The 17,234-nt window shown below is 37.3% G+C and overlaps 1 long non-coding RNA gene across 1 annotated transcript in view; it reads right to left on the minus strand.

Moving 5' to 3' along the window:
* Positions 1–486: 486 nt before the first annotated feature.
* LOC129464729 (uncharacterized) overlaps positions 487–17,234 on the minus strand; it is a 51,000-nt gene continuing 34,252 nt past the window's right edge. Inside the window, exons 2-3 of the long non-coding RNA XR_008651709.2 lie at positions 4,308–4,449; positions 487–881 (exon numbers count right to left, since the gene is read on the minus strand). This is a non-coding gene — a long non-coding RNA (uncharacterized lncRNA). The remainder of the gene's footprint in view (positions 882–4,307; positions 4,450–17,234) is intronic.

Here is a 17,234-nt window from a genome sequence, read left to right on the forward strand (position 1 = left end):
CAGCTTTGCTTACTGCTCTCAGTAAAAGCAATGGAATCCCCAAGATGATTGCTCCTCAGCTATGACAAAAGTCTGTTGTGTTTATGCATAGCATCCATCTGGGCCCACTGTCTAGTCTTGGGGGACTTTGCAACTAGGAAAACTGACAAATGTATCTGGTGCTCATGCTTCCGGTTGTGCCAGGAGTAATAAATCCCTTCATTCCTGACCCGGGAATCTTGTATTATCTACCAGCATCTAAAAAACGGTCACAGGCTAACTGATTAGCTTGTAAGCAGCATAAATTAAATCCCAGCTCCTTCACAGTTCTTGTCACAATCAAATCTTGGAATTTTAGATTAAAGAACTGCTTTGAATTTCATTCATCCAAGTTTAAAATAATCAAACACATAATAACTATTTTTGTTGCTTATCCTGTCAGTCTAACTACTTTAAGATACTTCGAATTTCATTTGCAAAAGGTAAATTAGCAAACAAAGCCCATAGTACCTTCCAAGGTTTGGTAACTTAGCCTTTGCATTAACTTTGGAATTGACGGTGACCATTATGAAAGTTGTAAGTACAATAAAGTTCTTGAGATCTAATGGCACTTCTGTTGAGGTCTTCAAGTTGGGAGAAGATAATAAGGGGAAGTCTTTCTTAATACATACCATTTTGACGAAGTACAACAAATTTTCTGAGAGGCTCCTATTTAGAGCACATGAAGCAGTCTGGTTAAGATGTGTAGAAGTGTTCCCATGCGGAAAGTTTTAAGCTGTAGTGGGTTTCATATTTTCTACTGTTTGATATTTAAACTTCTGTCCATTCCCTGGGCACACTGCCTTCCCAACATAGGTTGTCATGTTCAGGTACTTTCATAACATCGATTTTCCCGACTCTGTCTGTGACGTAAAGCCAATCATATCGCAATCAATGATCAGAACTGATGGTTGCTAGAAAGCAAATGCTGATAACTTCCATTAACATATTTATACTTATAATAGCATAACAATCATATCTACTGTATGTGTGCACTTGTGCCAGAAACTAAGATAAGCATTTATATACATTATCTTATTGTCCTTGAGGATATTTTCAGAAGGTATTATTATCAGTCCTATTTTACAGTTAAGAAGATTTTATAGTTAAGAAGATTCAGGTTTTGCAAGGTAAGGTAATGTGTCCAAGTAAGCTAAAAAGAGGCAGAGCAGGCTTTGAACCCATGTTTTTTTCACTCCAAGACCGTCTCAGACTTGACATTTTCTCCTCGGAAGCACTTTTGGACTTCAGAGATATATGTATGTAGAGTATATACCATATATATAAGTGTGTGTGTAAGTGTGCTATATATATATATATATATATATATATGAAGAGAGAGAGACAAAGAGAGGGAGGGAGAAAAAGAGAATATGTATAATAAATGGCTTGTGACTGACAACTTCATTGGCAATGCTGAGAATAATTAACCATAAATAACATCTTAAAGCAGTATTACTTAATGAGGTATTCAAGATAGAAAACTTTCTGATAATTGAAATATATCCCTTTGGGCAACAAATGCTTCTCTCTCCCTTTTAACCATTTATTTCCCAGGAACTTCAATCAATGATATTAAAATGATTTTAATCATATTGGTATGGTCATGACTTTAGACATTATGGGGAGAGGAATGGATAGGTTGAAGGTCTGTGGCATAACTTTATGTAGGATTACAAAATATCATACCAGTTCCTTTTGATTTTTGATCATGTCCCCCTTTTTCATAAAGTAAAATATTGGAAACACAGCTCTAGCGGTTTGTAACTTGGCTTTCTGCAAAGTATATTTTTGATTCTCTGGTTGAAGTTTTTAATCTCCTCTATGATTTCTTTAAACTGCAACATTTTCATTGTCAGAAGAAAAAGATGATACCTGAGCAGACAGAAATCAAGTGACAATTTGCTTCAAATTGCCCTTTAACATTTGACCTAGAACAGAATTCACTGTTTAAGTAACATTATAAGGTGCATCTGTTGGGATGAAAAGAATGAAAACCTTATATGTCTTGCATTGAGTGGACTAACTTCCTTTTTTATACCAAAGAGCACTCTATTTCACAGATTTAAAACAGGAAGAATCATTATTCAAGAACAAAATGATCATTACTCACATGCACACACACACGTGTGTGTGTGTGTATATATATATACATATATATATATTCACCCTTCTTTTTTAAACTCAGTTTAGAGTCATATGCACAATGTTATTTGTTATACTCTATTAAGTTTTTATTTAAATACAAGAAAAATAACTTTAACTGAAAACACCAATAGATCAAAGCCAGTGAGAAGTTTTCTTGGTGCACTTCCCCCTAGTTTACACTCTATACATAAATGTTCTAGGTCTTTTTTTAAACACAAAGCATGATCTATTGTTGGGAAAAATCATAAGAAGAAATCATTCTTGAAAGCAACGAAGTTTATAGAAATATCATATCGAGAGGAAGGATTTTACAAGAGCTGCCAACACCATCTTCCCAACACTTCAAACTAGTGTTCCTCTCAGAAGTGGGCAAAGAAACAACCTTCAAAGGCTGATTGAACAGAGTTTTCTTTTTTTCTGGAGGATGTAGAGATTTTGAAAAGCATTTCCTTCAGGCTTGAAAGTTGTCAGGAAAGCAGATATCTATACTTAAGGGCACTGTGCTAGTGCTGATGTGCCTAGATGTACTTTAATAAATTCGGTTTGTTTGTGTTTGTAATATGCAAGGCCTACTACCGTGCAAGGCGAAGAGCAGGAGCCCTTTTCCCCAAGTCTAAGAGTGAGTGGTACTGCTCAGAACAGCTTAACAAAGTCAGTACAACTGCTATCCTCACTTGAGCATATGAGGAAACTGGGGCACAACTGAGGAAACTGAGGCACAGAATGATTAAGTAATTTACCCAAGGATGGCGGCTAACAAGCAATAAAGGCAGATCCAAGACAATCAAGATAAACCTAGAATTCAAGACTTAACCACACTGGATAGTGCCACAAAGCTTTTAGGACTATTGATGATTCAGTCATATGTTGTGCCCACTCCTCCTTACTGACCTCACAGCTCTTCAGTCTTCAACCCAATCCTTCTCTACTGTTGAAGACTTGATTGCTGTCCTGTAACACCTTTTCTTTGAACTGCTTCTATATTTATTGTTATGTTTATTATTTTTAGTTTTTTCTCCCCTCCTTTCTCCCTCTCCTTTCCTTTATGTAATTATATCCATCTGTCTTCAGTAATGCCAAAGAAATTAAAATGTCTGCCATCATTTTTCATTTTGACAGAGATTTTACAACATATTAAATCAGACACTTGCTAAATTATGGAAATTGTAATATTATGTTGACTTTATATTTTTCTGTCTTGCTAGATTTTAGTTGTTCTTATAAAACAGAAAGACTTAAATGTGCAGGATGTGATCAAGCTTTGTGGCCACTTTGAATTCTCATGGAATTTTCCATATTGACAATGCTACTCTTCCACTTATTCATGTCTCATTTTTGCTTACTATAAAGAAAGCACATATTGAATCTTACTGTGTTTCAGAAAAGAATGGTGAGCAGAACTGTGACAGAATTCTTCTGTAAGCACAAAAGTTTTTCTTTTAAGTTAACTTGTATTAAACATCTTTCTTCAATTTTAATTGGAAAGTATTACTGAGTGCTTTGTTTCCAGTCAAAGTGGAAAGTTTTACTTCGTAAAGTATAACCATAAAATACTGAAGCAAATTCTACAACTCACCTTAGATCATTTAACCACTTCATAGTTTTAACGGAAATTTCTTAAAGTCCTATTTGCAAATATTTAAGAATGAAAGGGAAGTAAAATAAACTGGTGTCAGTTTGTGCAGGGAAGACTTTTCAAATAGTATTGTTATGATTACATTTACCATGATGAGAAAAATCAAGTAATACTATGCAGGTTCCTATGAGAAATGAGTTATGATTTAAAATGCACCACAGATAAGAAATAAATTTGTGTTAGCGAGATCTGGCCACGAAATAATTTTAATCCTTGAATGTTAGATAAATTTTAGGGTTTTTTTAAGCATAATGAAGCAATTGAGTTAATATTATTTATTTTTCTCTAAAAGTCTTAGGGAAAAAGGGTGAGTCTGTGAGAAGTATGTTCCTACTTCCTATATAACCATCTGGGGCCAGTATGTTGCTTATCCTTTTCTTGTGTATTGAAACAAGATGAAAAAAAAGAGAGAGAACTGATACCCTATCACGGTTTGTGACAGATACTGTGTATAATCTCTTATTTACTTAGTACTTTGAGGTGGAGTTTAATTCGAATGACTTACCTGTAGAAAAAGCACCAAATGGGAGCCATCATGCTCATCATGGTCCCAAAGGGAATTATTAAGAACCCATTCTTCATCAGCCACATGTGTCTCAAGGAAGTTTCTGAGACTTTTCTGCTTGGAGACCATGGAAAGGAGAATTCTAAGGGTGAGGAGAGTGGGCAGACATTGGATATTACTTCCCTTTATTTATAAAATTCTGTATACCTATAAAATAGGTATGCATACACACACATGCACACACACCGACACACACACAGTTTTAAGGTGACTGATTCTAAAAACCACGTGGAGGGGCTGGGAAATCATTTTGATAAGACGATTTCCCCCCTCTAGTTTCTATAGTTAACAATATTGAACTGCTGTCTTTTCATCAGTGCACAAAAAATACATAAAATGATCTTTCAGTTTTCCAAAACACAGGTTTCTATTCACATCAAGTGTCCATATAGCACACTAAATCTCAATGGTTTCTATGGCTTTTTGAAAAAAGAATCTTTAGCAACAAAGATTTATTTCTTCTTCGGTAAGCAGCAACAAAGAGATAATAAGGATTCCAAAACCAAGTGTTACATTCCATTCATCTTGATTAGACCGCACACAAATAGAAAGAATGTGTGCTTTAATTGGTTGGCAATGGCCATAAATTATAGTAAAGATGGCTATTAAATACTGAGTGCGCACTATGTTGAATGCTTTACTATAAAATCCACACCAAATATTGTGGTGGTTAAAAGGTAGATTCTAGAGCTAGACTAAGCAGCTTTTACTCCTGGTTGCACCACATCACGAACTGAGTGACATTGAGCAAGTTCGTTAACTTTTTGTGACTCTGTTTTCTCATCTGCAAAATGCTGATGTAACAATAGTATCTACTGCATAGAGCTATTATGAGGATGCCTGAGTTGATATTTATAAAGTGCACAGAATAGTACTTGACATGCAGAAACACAAAGGGCATAAAACAAACTGTACGGGGCTGGCAAGGCTTTCCCTATTTCAGATGAAAAAACTGTCTCAGAGAGGCTCACCAACTTTCCTTAGATTGCATGGTTTGTGAAGGCCTGGATTTGGTAGAAGTATTGGAAGGTCTGTGACAGACATTGCCAAGTCAAACTTACGGGTTATAATTTTTATTATTAGAATTGACAGGACTTAGCAGCTCTTTAATCTTAGGGAGTAAAATACTTCTTAATATTTCCACACTCAACACGACAGTTAAAAATGAAAGCTTCATCTGTTAGTTTTAGTTGAACCAAACTGACAAGCTTCTGTCCACTTTCACAAACTTCTTTCAGAACTAAACACCTAAAAAATTTCAGTTCATTTAGGTCATTGTACCTCCAGCTTGAATGTTAATCTGCTTTTCTCATACAGCTCTTTTTACAGAATGCAACATAATTACGGAAGATAAGTATAAATATGAAGTCATTTAAAAAGATTAATGTGTTCTATCTCCTGCCATTTGCTGGGAAAACGTTGTGTGAAAATTTCACCCCTCCCCCCAAATCTGTATATTGACATTACAGCAAAAATTTTTTAAAGTGAAAGCTATTATGAAGTTAAATAATTTAGAAAGGGCTTCCTAGCAGTGTGTTCTGCAATTTGAGAGGGAGTGAATATCTTTTTACAAAATCACTTAGTGAGCCCTTTTGTAAGCCTCCGCATTTTATTCTGTTGAGGCTTGGTGGATAAGAAAAGAGTGATGTGACAAAGAGTCAGCCTGCTTTTGTTTACTCCTCATTTCCATGGCGTAGTAGCATATTCAGCCAAAGGAATCTTAATTAATTCAAAGGTTTCTAATAATAAAGCTATTGTTGATGTTGTGTAGAAGAAACTACTCATTATGGCAGCAACAAAATGCCTTGGGCATCGAGAATATTTCAGGTTTCTGGAGAGAGTCAAAGCATCACAAGCCTTCATCCTGCCCTTTGCCTTCAACCCACAGCCCCACTGATTTTAATGGCTCTCAAACAGCGCATCCAAGATTTTGTCTGCTGTGGGGGAGGAGTAACTGAATAGCTTAAGAGGTCTCTGTGTGGCATCTATGAGAGGGAGGGGAGAAACGGATGATGACTCATACTGAGGGGTGACTAACTGGGACCCCAATTTTCTGCGTTTTATATTTTTTTTGGAAACTATTTCTTAAGCACAATGGGCAGTTTAATTTATCAAATAACCTCATCTTCTGTTGCTGAATAATTCTACTATCAATGTAAAAGGTCCTCAGTAAACTTCACAATGACTTTAATGAACATGTAAACTTTCTAATCAGTTCCCAGCTCTTTAATCTTAGGGAGTAAATTAGTTAAAAAACCAGAAGTTTTTGCTTGAAATTTTCAGTTACTTTATTCAATGGGTCAAAATAAGTCATAGGTGGCGATTTGACAGCTGGAAGACAAGGCACAGTAGAAATATTACAAGGGACAAGGACACATATTCTCTAGTTGGATAGTTGATTGGAAGAGCAAACTTTCTGAAGGATTGATGCATGGTAACTGCATCCGTGGGGATTTCCTCCAAAACAGGATATTTGAGCATAAAAATAATGATACAAAAGTAAAATTATAGAAATAATGCCAAAAGTAAACTGGTAAGACATTTCATCACTTTGCCATATTATAAAAGAAATATATATTAATTGTAAAATACGTGTAGAACTTAGATTTGTTTTATTTTCAAATAAAATTTATTTGAAAATAAATCTCTGAGGAAAACAGAAATCCCATTCCCTAATGATAGCTTATAATCCTACTACAAATGCCATATATACTTCAATGTAAAAATAACTTTGAAGCCATAGAAAATAATAGAATAATAAAAGTCATTCGTGATCTTCAGGGATCAAGGACTAACCACAGTTAATCAATGTTGATTGGTCAGATGTTGTGACTAATATTTTTACAGTAAGGACATTCAAAACTTAGTAGGTAGGATGACTATAGTTAGCAATAATATATTATATAGCTTCTAATAGCTAGAGGGAGAATATTGAACATTTCCAATTCAAAGAAATGATATGTGTTTGAAATGATAAATATGCTAATTACCCTGATAGGCTCACTATGCAACACTTCATGGTTAATCTTCATGAAATCAACTTAAAATCCTAGATAATTAAGGCTAGCAGAATTAATACCAAGGTGATATATAGCTTATCATGCAATAATAATTTCACATTTTAAACACATGTTGCAATAAACTGAATATTTATATCTCCCCCACCCCGCCCTGCCAATTTACATGTTAAAATTCTAACCCCTAAGGGGCTAATATTAGGAGATGAGGTCTTTTGGAGGTGATTAGGTCGTGAGGGTGGAGCCTCGTGAATGGGCTTAGTCCTCTGACAAAAGAGGCCTGAGAAAGGCCATGTGAGGACACAGCCAGAAGGCACCATGTATGAACCAGAAAATGGGTCCTCAACAGACATCAGATCTGCTGGTGTCTCGAGCTTGGACTTCCTAGCCTCTAGAATTGTGAGAAATAAATTTCTGTCATATAAGCTATAAGCTACCTAGTTTATGGCATTTTGTTATACTAGCTTGAATAGAACAAGACATATGTATGTACTGTTAATGGTCCAGGATTCCATATTGCTCATTCTCTTTATGGAGTCAAATTTAAGAAGCACATTTTGGCACCAAAAGTAAGTTGAAAAAAGATTTTATCTTTTAGAGTCCTCCACATCCAACTTAAACCCCACACTAACATGTTCAAGAGCTGCTTTCCCCACGACCTCATTATCTCTAATCAGCAGTTGCTTGGGAAACACCCACAATTCAGACAGCCAAATTTTATTTTCTGTCTTCAGGCCCTCACTATGGTATTTTGAGTGTAAATTACAATTCAGGCACTTTGGCCAATTGCACTCCAAAACCTAATACAATGTCTCCTCACTCTTTAGTTCATCTTTCTTCCTACACATTGAAGCATTAAAAAAATTAACTTGCCACCGGGCGTGGTGGCTCACGCCTGTAATCCCAGCACTTTGGGAGGCAGAGGCGGGCGGATCAAGAGGTCAGGAGATCGAGACCACGGTGAAACCCCGTCTCTACTAAAAATACAAAAAATTAGCAGGACACGGTGGCGGATGCCTGTAGTCCCAGCTTCTTGGGAGGCTGAGGCAGGAGAATGGCATGAACCCGGGAGGCTGAGGCAGGAGAATGGCATGAACCCGGGAGGCGGAGCTTGCAGTGAGCCGAGATTGCACCACTGCACTCCAGCCTGGGCGACAGAGTGAGACTCCGTCTCAAAAAAAAAAAAAAAAAAAAAAAATCAACTTGCCTCAGTGTGTGAGGAAGAATAGGCAATTCAATTGTAAATAATGTTTTCTTGTTGTTGTTGTTGTGTATGCATAGGTTATGGAGGAAGGAAAACTGTGACCACTTTTCTGGTAATTTATTTTTTTTCTGCCATAGGACCAAAGTTTGGAGTTTTGATGGATTCTATTAGCAATGCCCTATTTGAACTCTAAAGTTGAGGCATATTGTTTTTTATTTTGGCCTAGTGTATTAGTTAGAGTTCTCCAGAGGGACAGAACTAATAGGATATATGTATATGTGAAAGGGAGTTTATTAAGGACAATTGGCTCACGCGATCACAAGGCAAAATCCTACAGTAGGCTGTTTGCAAGCTGGAGTCTGATGTCCAAGGGCAGAAGGAACCAGTGGAAGCCTCCAGCATGGGAGAAAGAGGAAAGCCCAAACACTCAGCAAGCCAGCTTATCCCACCTTCCCTTTTTTTTTTTTTTTCTTTTCCTGGAGACGGAGTCTCGCTCTGTCGCCCAGGCTGGAGTGCTGTGGCGCAATCTCGGTTCGCTGAAAGCTCCGCCTCCCAGGGTCACGCCATTCTCCTGCCTCAGCTGGGACTACAGTACAGGCGCCCGCCACCACGCCTGGCTAATTTTTTTTTTTTTGTATTTTTAGTAGAGACAGAGTTTCACCGTGTTAGCCAGGATGGTCTCGATTTCCTGACCTCGTGATTCGCCTGCCTCGGCCTCCCAAAGTGCTGGGATTACAGGCGTGAACCACCGCGCCCAGCCACACCTTCCCTTCTTCTGCCTGCTTTGTTCTAGCCGTGCTGGTAGCCAATTGGATGGTGCCCACGCACATTGAGGATGGGTCTTTTTTTCCCAGTCCACGAAGGCAAATGTTAATCTTCTCTGGCAACACCCTCACAGACACACCCAGAAACAATACTTTACCAGCTATCTAGGCATCCTTCAATCAAGTTGACACTTAATATTAGTCATCACACCTAGGTATTATGAAATATCCAACGAAGCACCTTAAAAGCATTGCAAAGTAGATGAATGTAAATACAGTGTGTGTATGCACATGTGTTTTATGTAAAATGTGTCACTGACTGTGCATGTGAGCAAATACTTAACACACTGTTAAGGAAGAGAGCTTTCTAACTCTCAAAGATTGGGTGAAATTCATCAAGAGCAGAGATAGCCCAGATATTTCTTTGTACATCATGAGAAACCTGACTGAAGATAGGAAAATGTTTTCATGGGAAAGAACTGTAGTGAGTTATAACTACTTCTGCAGACAAGGGGGATTATTATAATCCTGAAGAATAAAAATGAAACCAAGATGAAATAACATGACAAGAAAAAAAGAAAAATTTTTAAAAATGAAAACCTCACACCTACACACACACAAATAATAATGAAGTTAGTGGAATTTTATGTTTTCCTATTATCACTTTATGTGAATGCAGAATATAAAAGAAAAATTGAATTAATTGTAAACTAGTAGGATTAAATGCATGTTTAAATAGATATTATTGTGGCTGAAATTATAACATGTTAATTTTCCTTTGTAGATATTAAAGTTATTCCCTTCTGAATGACAATATTTTAGGTGGAAAAAAATAGTGAAAATTCCAGAGATATAAGCAAATATTTTAGTAGTTTTGTTTGTTTGTTTGTTCTTTTCTTTTTTTTTTTTTTTTGAGATGGAGTCTTGCTCTGTTGCCTAGGCTGGAGTGCAGTGGTGCAGTCTCAGCTCACTGCAACATCTGCCTCCCAGGTTCAAGTGATTCTCATGCCTCAGCCTCCCGAATAGCTGGGACTACAGGTGCCTGCCACCACGCCCCGTGAAATTTTGTATTTTTAGTAGAGATGAGATTTCACTAGGCTCTGCTAAAAGTTGAGGTTGGCCAGGCTGGTCTCGAACTCCTGACCTCAAGTGATCCACCTGCCTCGGCTACCCAAAGTGCTGGGATTATAGGCGTGAGCCACCGTGCCCAGCCAGTAGTTTTTTTGTTTTTTGTTTGTTTTGTTTTGTTTTGTTTTGGAGTCTCGCTCTGTTGCCCAGGCTGGAGTGCAGTGGTGGGATCTCAGCTCACTGCGAGCTTCGCCTCCCAGGTTCACGCCATTCTCCTGCCTCAGCCTCCCGAGCAGCTGGAGCTACAGGCACCCGCCACCCTGCCCAGCTAATATTTTATATTTTTTTATTAGAGATGGGGTTTCACCGTGTTAGCCAGGATGGTCTTGATCTCCTGACCTCGTGATCCACCCGCCTCGGACTCTCAAACTGCTGGGATTACAGGCATGAGCCACTGCGTCCAGCCAGTATTTTTTTTTACATATGCCACAGGACTGCCAAAGTTATGAAGTTAATTGAATTATTTCAGACCAAAATTATGAAATAGTCAATGAGCCACACATTAAAATTGATATTTCTGTTCTAAAACACACTAAATTATCGAATTTGACTACCTATAGTTCTTCTCAAATTTAACACACCCGTGAACGCATAAAGGCCTTACTGAAATGCAGACTCTAACTTGGTGGGTATGTGGTAGTGCCTGAGATTCTGCCTTCCTAATGAGCTCCTGTGTATTGGTCCTGCTACTGATACTGCTCCTGGTCCTGTTTTTGGACCATATTATGCATAGCAAGTGTCTATACTAGTATTGTTCAATAGTACCTAATGTGATGATGGAAGTGTTCTATATTTGTTGATGGTTACTGAGCAGTTGAAATGTAGTTACTGTGATTGAAAATCTGAATTTTTATTTTATAAAACTTTAATTTAAATTTAAATAACTACACATGACTAGTAGCTACCTATTGCACAGTGGAGATATCCTAATGACACAATGAATCATAAAATTGTCACTGATATATGGTCTGTGTAAATGCACACCATCTGAGAATGTGCCATACTTCACAAGCCTTCATGAGAACACAGGTGTGCAGGTTGTGGAATAAGCACTTCGATAAATTCCTCTGATAAGATTTATTATCCTGGCAGCTTTTCAGTGGGGAAGTTCATTCTGTAATGTTCTGAATTTTACCTGAAGGAAACTAGAAAATAGAAAATGAATCATCAAGAAATGTTGTGGATTACCAAGGATCTTTTCAGGCAAAATAAATTGTTCTCATTTTTTTCTCTTTCTGCTAAGTCAGCGCATGAAAAAACAACAGTCTTCTGCAAACAAAACCATATTTTTCCAAAACAATTGCAATTTCAGATAAGCTTTTACTTTGTGATGGTTTCCAATAAGAAAATGGCAACATCAAAGTCATTTTGGAGCCATATGATAATAAAGCTACATGTCACAGCCTTAAATAATGATAAATTAATTCTGGCTTTGTTCTTGATATCCTTTGTCCCTTATCTTGGACTTGGGCAAAGTGCTTCTCATCATCATTTTCACCATGCACACATATACATGAAACTATAATGACAAATGATGATATGAATATTCATTGCTCCAACAAATATAATCTTGATACTAATAACAATAATGAAAATAAGAATATTTTACCCTTGTAAATTACCTTGGTGTTTATAAAGTACTTACACATGATATTCTCCTTAATTTTGTGTTACTATGAAAACTACCATGCCTATGAAAAACAGCTGTCCCTGTTTTGGGTTTATTTGCTCTTTTCTTGGTATGTTTTCAAATAATATACTGTTACAGCCTCAAGCTCCTTTGAAGATGTGTTTTGAAGTTTTGCAGCCTACATTCTCCTTCTCATCATAGTCATTATTGTCATTATCATCATCTTCATTTTTATGAAATGTCACTAAAAGCTAGAAGTATCAGCATTTTATGTCTTCTTAAAAGCCAATGGTGTTTTATGCAAGAATAAAGATATTACTCCCCAATTGATAAGAATATTTTTCCCAGTGACATTAGCAAGATGGCAGAATAGGAGGTAACCCACTCATATCCCCCTACAACAGCAAGAATTCTACACCCTTATATAAACAGAAGACTCTCTGCAGGAGCCTCAGGATTCAGGTAGGAGGTTGTGAAACCCTGGTGAAGCCCAAGAGCCAGGAGGGTTGTTTCAAAAGTACAGACTGGCACTGACGCCCAAGTGGCTGATCTGCCAGTTGTGCTCCAAGGTGCAAACCCAGGAATTGTCCTACTCCCCAAGGGGCTTGGCTACAGCCCCAGTTAACCTCAAGCCTGCAAGCAAAACCATCTGCCAAGGGGTCCAAGAGGAATAGAACTCACTAGAGCCTCAGTAACGAGGCTAATGTGCCTGCTGACATTGTTCATGGCAATGAACCTGAAAGTTGCCCTGTGGCACTCTTCCAGGGCCCTCAGCTGAGGTCCCAGTACAGAATTGCTTACACAATATCTCAATGCCTGGAAGTCTGAGCCTTCATGAAAAGCTTGCCAACCACTGTCCCACAGCAGATCTTGAGAGGGCCCAGTCTCAGCTTCAGCCCCGCATGCTTAAGTCAGGGAACTATCCCATCAGTGCAGAAACTGACTGGGAGATGCATACCCATCTGAGCGAACAATATGGCTTTCTCACCTCCATCCCACAGTAGATCTTAAGGGGGCCAAGACTCAGTCTGGGCCCTCCTGTAGCAGTCAAGGAATTATACCACTTGTGCGAAGACCTGCTGGGAGATGTGTGCCCATGTAAGCCAATGGAATGGGCTCACCAGCATCCCACAGCAGATGCTAAAGGAGCCGAGTCTAAACCCTGGCCCCTCTTGTTGCAGTCAAGGACCTATCCTGCCTGTGCAAGGACCTGCTGGAGGGCATACCCATCTGAGCCACCAGGATTGTCTTCTGGGCTTATGTCCCTGGCCAGCTTCAACACACAGCCCTAGTATCCTCCTTGGGTCTTCCCTAGGTCCATTCAAGCAGAAAACCTTGTCAACTTCAGAGCCCTCACAAAACTCATTAAGCTTGGGCTTATAGTGCCCTCTAATGCTGAGACGGCTGCAGTGCTCACAGGTTCATGAAGTACAAGAGTCAGTCTGCTTAGAATTTCTAGAAGGCCCACTGAAAAAGGACAGGGACAAAGAAGTCTATACTGTAAAGGATGAATATAACCTAACCCTCAATCACAGAAATAGTCACATGTTCACAAGCAGCTAGACCCTTCTAAAGTGACAAAATGAGGTACCAGAGATTGACCCTAAAGTGACAACAATGTGTGATCTCTTAGACAAAAAAAGATTTTAAATAGCTACTTTAAGGAAGCCCAGCAAATTTCAATAAAACACACAGAGTAACAATTCAGAAATTTATCAGATAAATTTAGCAGAGAGACTGAAATAATAATAATAATTAAACAGAAAACCTAGAGGTAAAATACACAATAAAGGAATTGAAAAATGCAATAGAGAGTATCAGCAACAGAATTGATCAAACAGAAGAAAAATAAGTGAACCCAAAGATAGGCTACTTAAAAATACACAAAGGAGATAAAAGAAAAAAGGAATACAAAGGAATGAAGAAAACTAATGGGATTTATGGGATAACATCAAAAGAGCAAATATCTGGGTTACTGAAGTTAAAGAGGGAATTGAGAAATGTGTAAAAATGATAACAGAAATAGTTATTCAAACAAATAATAACAGGAAAATTTTAAAGCCTGTATCCAGGTACAAGAAGATCAAAATTTACTAATCAAATTAAACCCAAATAAAAATACTCCAAGACATACTGTAATCAAACCCCAAAGTTCAAAGACAAATGGAAGGTTCTGAGAGCAGCAGAGAAAAGAAGCAAATAACATATGAGGGAGACCTGATATATCTGGCATCAGACTTTCAGTAGAAATCTTATAGTCCAGGAGGGAGTGGGGTGATAAATTCAGAGTGCTGAAAGTAAAAAGAAAAAAGAAGAAAAACTACTAACCAAGAATTCTGTACACAGCAAAGCTTTTCTTCAGAATGAAAGAGAGATAAAGACTTTCCTAGACAAAGTGAGGGAATTCATCACTACCAGACCTGAACTGCAAAAAATGTTAAAGAGAGTTCTTAAAACTGATAAAAAGTTAAGCTAACATGATTGTTACTCTAATATTGTAATTGTGGTGTTTAAACCACTTGTATCTTTAATACAAAGACTAAAAGATGGAACTATGTAAAATAATAACTACAATAATTTTTTAAGAGGTAGGCAGTATTTTAAAAAGATAAATTGTTGGTTGGGCACAGTGGTTCATGCCTGTAATCCCAGCACTTTGGGATGTCGAGGCCGGTGGACTATTGGAGCTCAGGAGTCCGAGACCAGCCTGGGCAACACAGTGAAGCCCTATCTCTATCAAAAATACAAAAAACAAAAATTGCTGCGTGTGGTGGTGTGCATCTGTGGATGAGGTAGGAGGATTGTTTGAGCCTGGGAGGTGGAGGTTGCAGTGAGCCGAGATTGCACCAATGCACTCCAGCATGGGTGACAGAGTGAGACTCTGTCTCAAACACATGCACACACACACATACATGTGAATTATGACATCAAAAATTCAAAGTGTGGAAAGTGTGGAGAGAGACTGAAGTATACAGATTTTTTGTTTCTTTGCAATCAAAATTAAGTTAGTATCAGTTTAAAATAACTTATTATAGCTATAGAATGTTTTTGTAAGCCTCATGCCAACCACAAAGCAAAAACCTATAATAGAGAAACCAAAAATAAAAAGCAAGATATCAAAATATACAAGAAGAAATCACTTAACCACAAAGGAAGACTATAAAAGAAGAAAGAAAGGAACTACAAAACTACAAACTACTAGAAAATAACAAAATAGCAGTAGTAACTCCTTATCTATCAATAATTACTTTGAATGTAAATGAATTAACTTCTCTAAGTAAAAGACAGAGTGACTTAATGGATAATAAAATAAGGCCCAACCATTTGCTGCTTATAAGAGATTCACTACATCTGCAAGAATACACATAAACTGAAAGTGAAGGGATGGAAAAGGCTATTCTATGCAAATAGAAACTGAAAATGAGCAGGAGTAGCTATACTTAGTCAGAAAACAAATAGACTTTAAACTAACAACTATAAAAAGCAACAAAGGCAGCCATAATATAATAATAAAGGGATCAATACAGCAAGAAGCTGTAACAATTATAAATATGTATCACTCAATGTAAGAGGGCCTAAATTTATAAAGCAACTATAAATAGACCTAAAGGGAGAGATCGCCTGTAATACAATAATAGTAAGGGATTTCAACACCCCACTTTCAGCAACGGACAGATCATCTAGACAGAAAATCACCAAAGAAACATCAGAGTTTAACCACACTGTAGATCACATCGACCTAAGATACATTTACAGAGCATTACATATAAGTGCCACAGCACACACATTTTTCTCAAAAGCATGTTAAACATTTTTCAGTATAATCATATATTTAGCAACAAAACAAGTCTTAAATTTTGTTAAAATCAAAATTACATCAAGTATCTTTTTTGACCACAGTGGAATAAAACTAGAAATAAATAACTAGGGGAATATTAAAAACTGTACAAATACAAGGAAATTAAACAGCATGCTCCTGAACAACAAAGGGCTCATCAAAAAAAATTGAAAAGAGGCTGGGTGCAGTGGCTCATGCCTGTAATCCCAGCACTTTGGGAGGCCAAGGTGGGCAGATCACCTGAGGCCAGTATTTTGAGATCAGCATGGCCAACATGGTGAAACCACATCTCTACTAAAAACTAAAAAAATAGCCAGGTGTGGTGGTGGGTGACTGTAATCCCAGCTCCTTGGGAGGTTGAGGCAGGAGAATAGCTTGAACCCAGGAGACAGACGCTGCAGTGAGCTGACACAGTGCCACTACACTCCAGCCTGGGTGACAGAGTGAGACTCCATCTCAAAAAAAAAAAAAAAAAAGAAGAAAAGAAAAAATTTTTTAAGAGAAATGAAAATGGAAACAACATACGAAAAACTATGGGATATTGCAAAAGCAGTTTTAAAAAAGAAGTTTATAGTGATAAACACCTAGATTAAAGCAATAGAAAGTTCTCAAATGAATGACATTGCTCCTCAAGGAAATAGAAAACCAAGAAAAAACTAAAACCAAAATTAGGAGGAGGAAAGAAAACAGAGCAGCAGTAAGCACAATAGAAACTAAAATAAAATACAAAATATCACTAAAATAGAGGGTTTTTTTTTTTGAAAGATAAAATCAACAAACCTTTAGCTAGATTAGCTTCAGGAAGAAAAAGAGATTATTGAAATAAGTAAAATCAGAGATAAAAAAAGAAACATTACAAGTGATACAACAGAAATACAAACTATCATTATAAAACTATGAATGAAGACACGCCAACAAATTGGAAAATAGAAGAAATGGATAAATTTCTGGACACACACAAACTACTAAGATTAAATCATTAAGAAATATAAAACTTAAACAGACCAGTAATGGATAATGAGATTGAAGTAATAATAAAAACTCTTTCATCCAAAAAAAAAAAAAAAGCAAAGGATCTGATGAATTCACTGTTGAATTCTACCAAACATGTAAAGAACGAATACCAATTCTTCTCAAACTAGTACAAAAATTTAGAGGAGCTGGAGCTGAGACCGGGCCTGCTCAAGATCTACTGTGGGACAGAACTTAGCAAGCTCCTCATGGAGTTTCAGACTCCCTGGCCTCAAGTGGAGGAAAATTATCCCAAACTCAGTCTATGAGGCCAG

Source organism: Symphalangus syndactylus, chromosome 16, assembly GCF_028878055.3.
Source record: "Symphalangus syndactylus isolate Jambi chromosome 16, NHGRI_mSymSyn1-v2.1_pri, whole genome shotgun sequence".
NCBI classification, from domain to species: Eukaryota; Metazoa; Chordata; class Mammalia; order Primates; family Hylobatidae; genus Symphalangus; species Symphalangus syndactylus.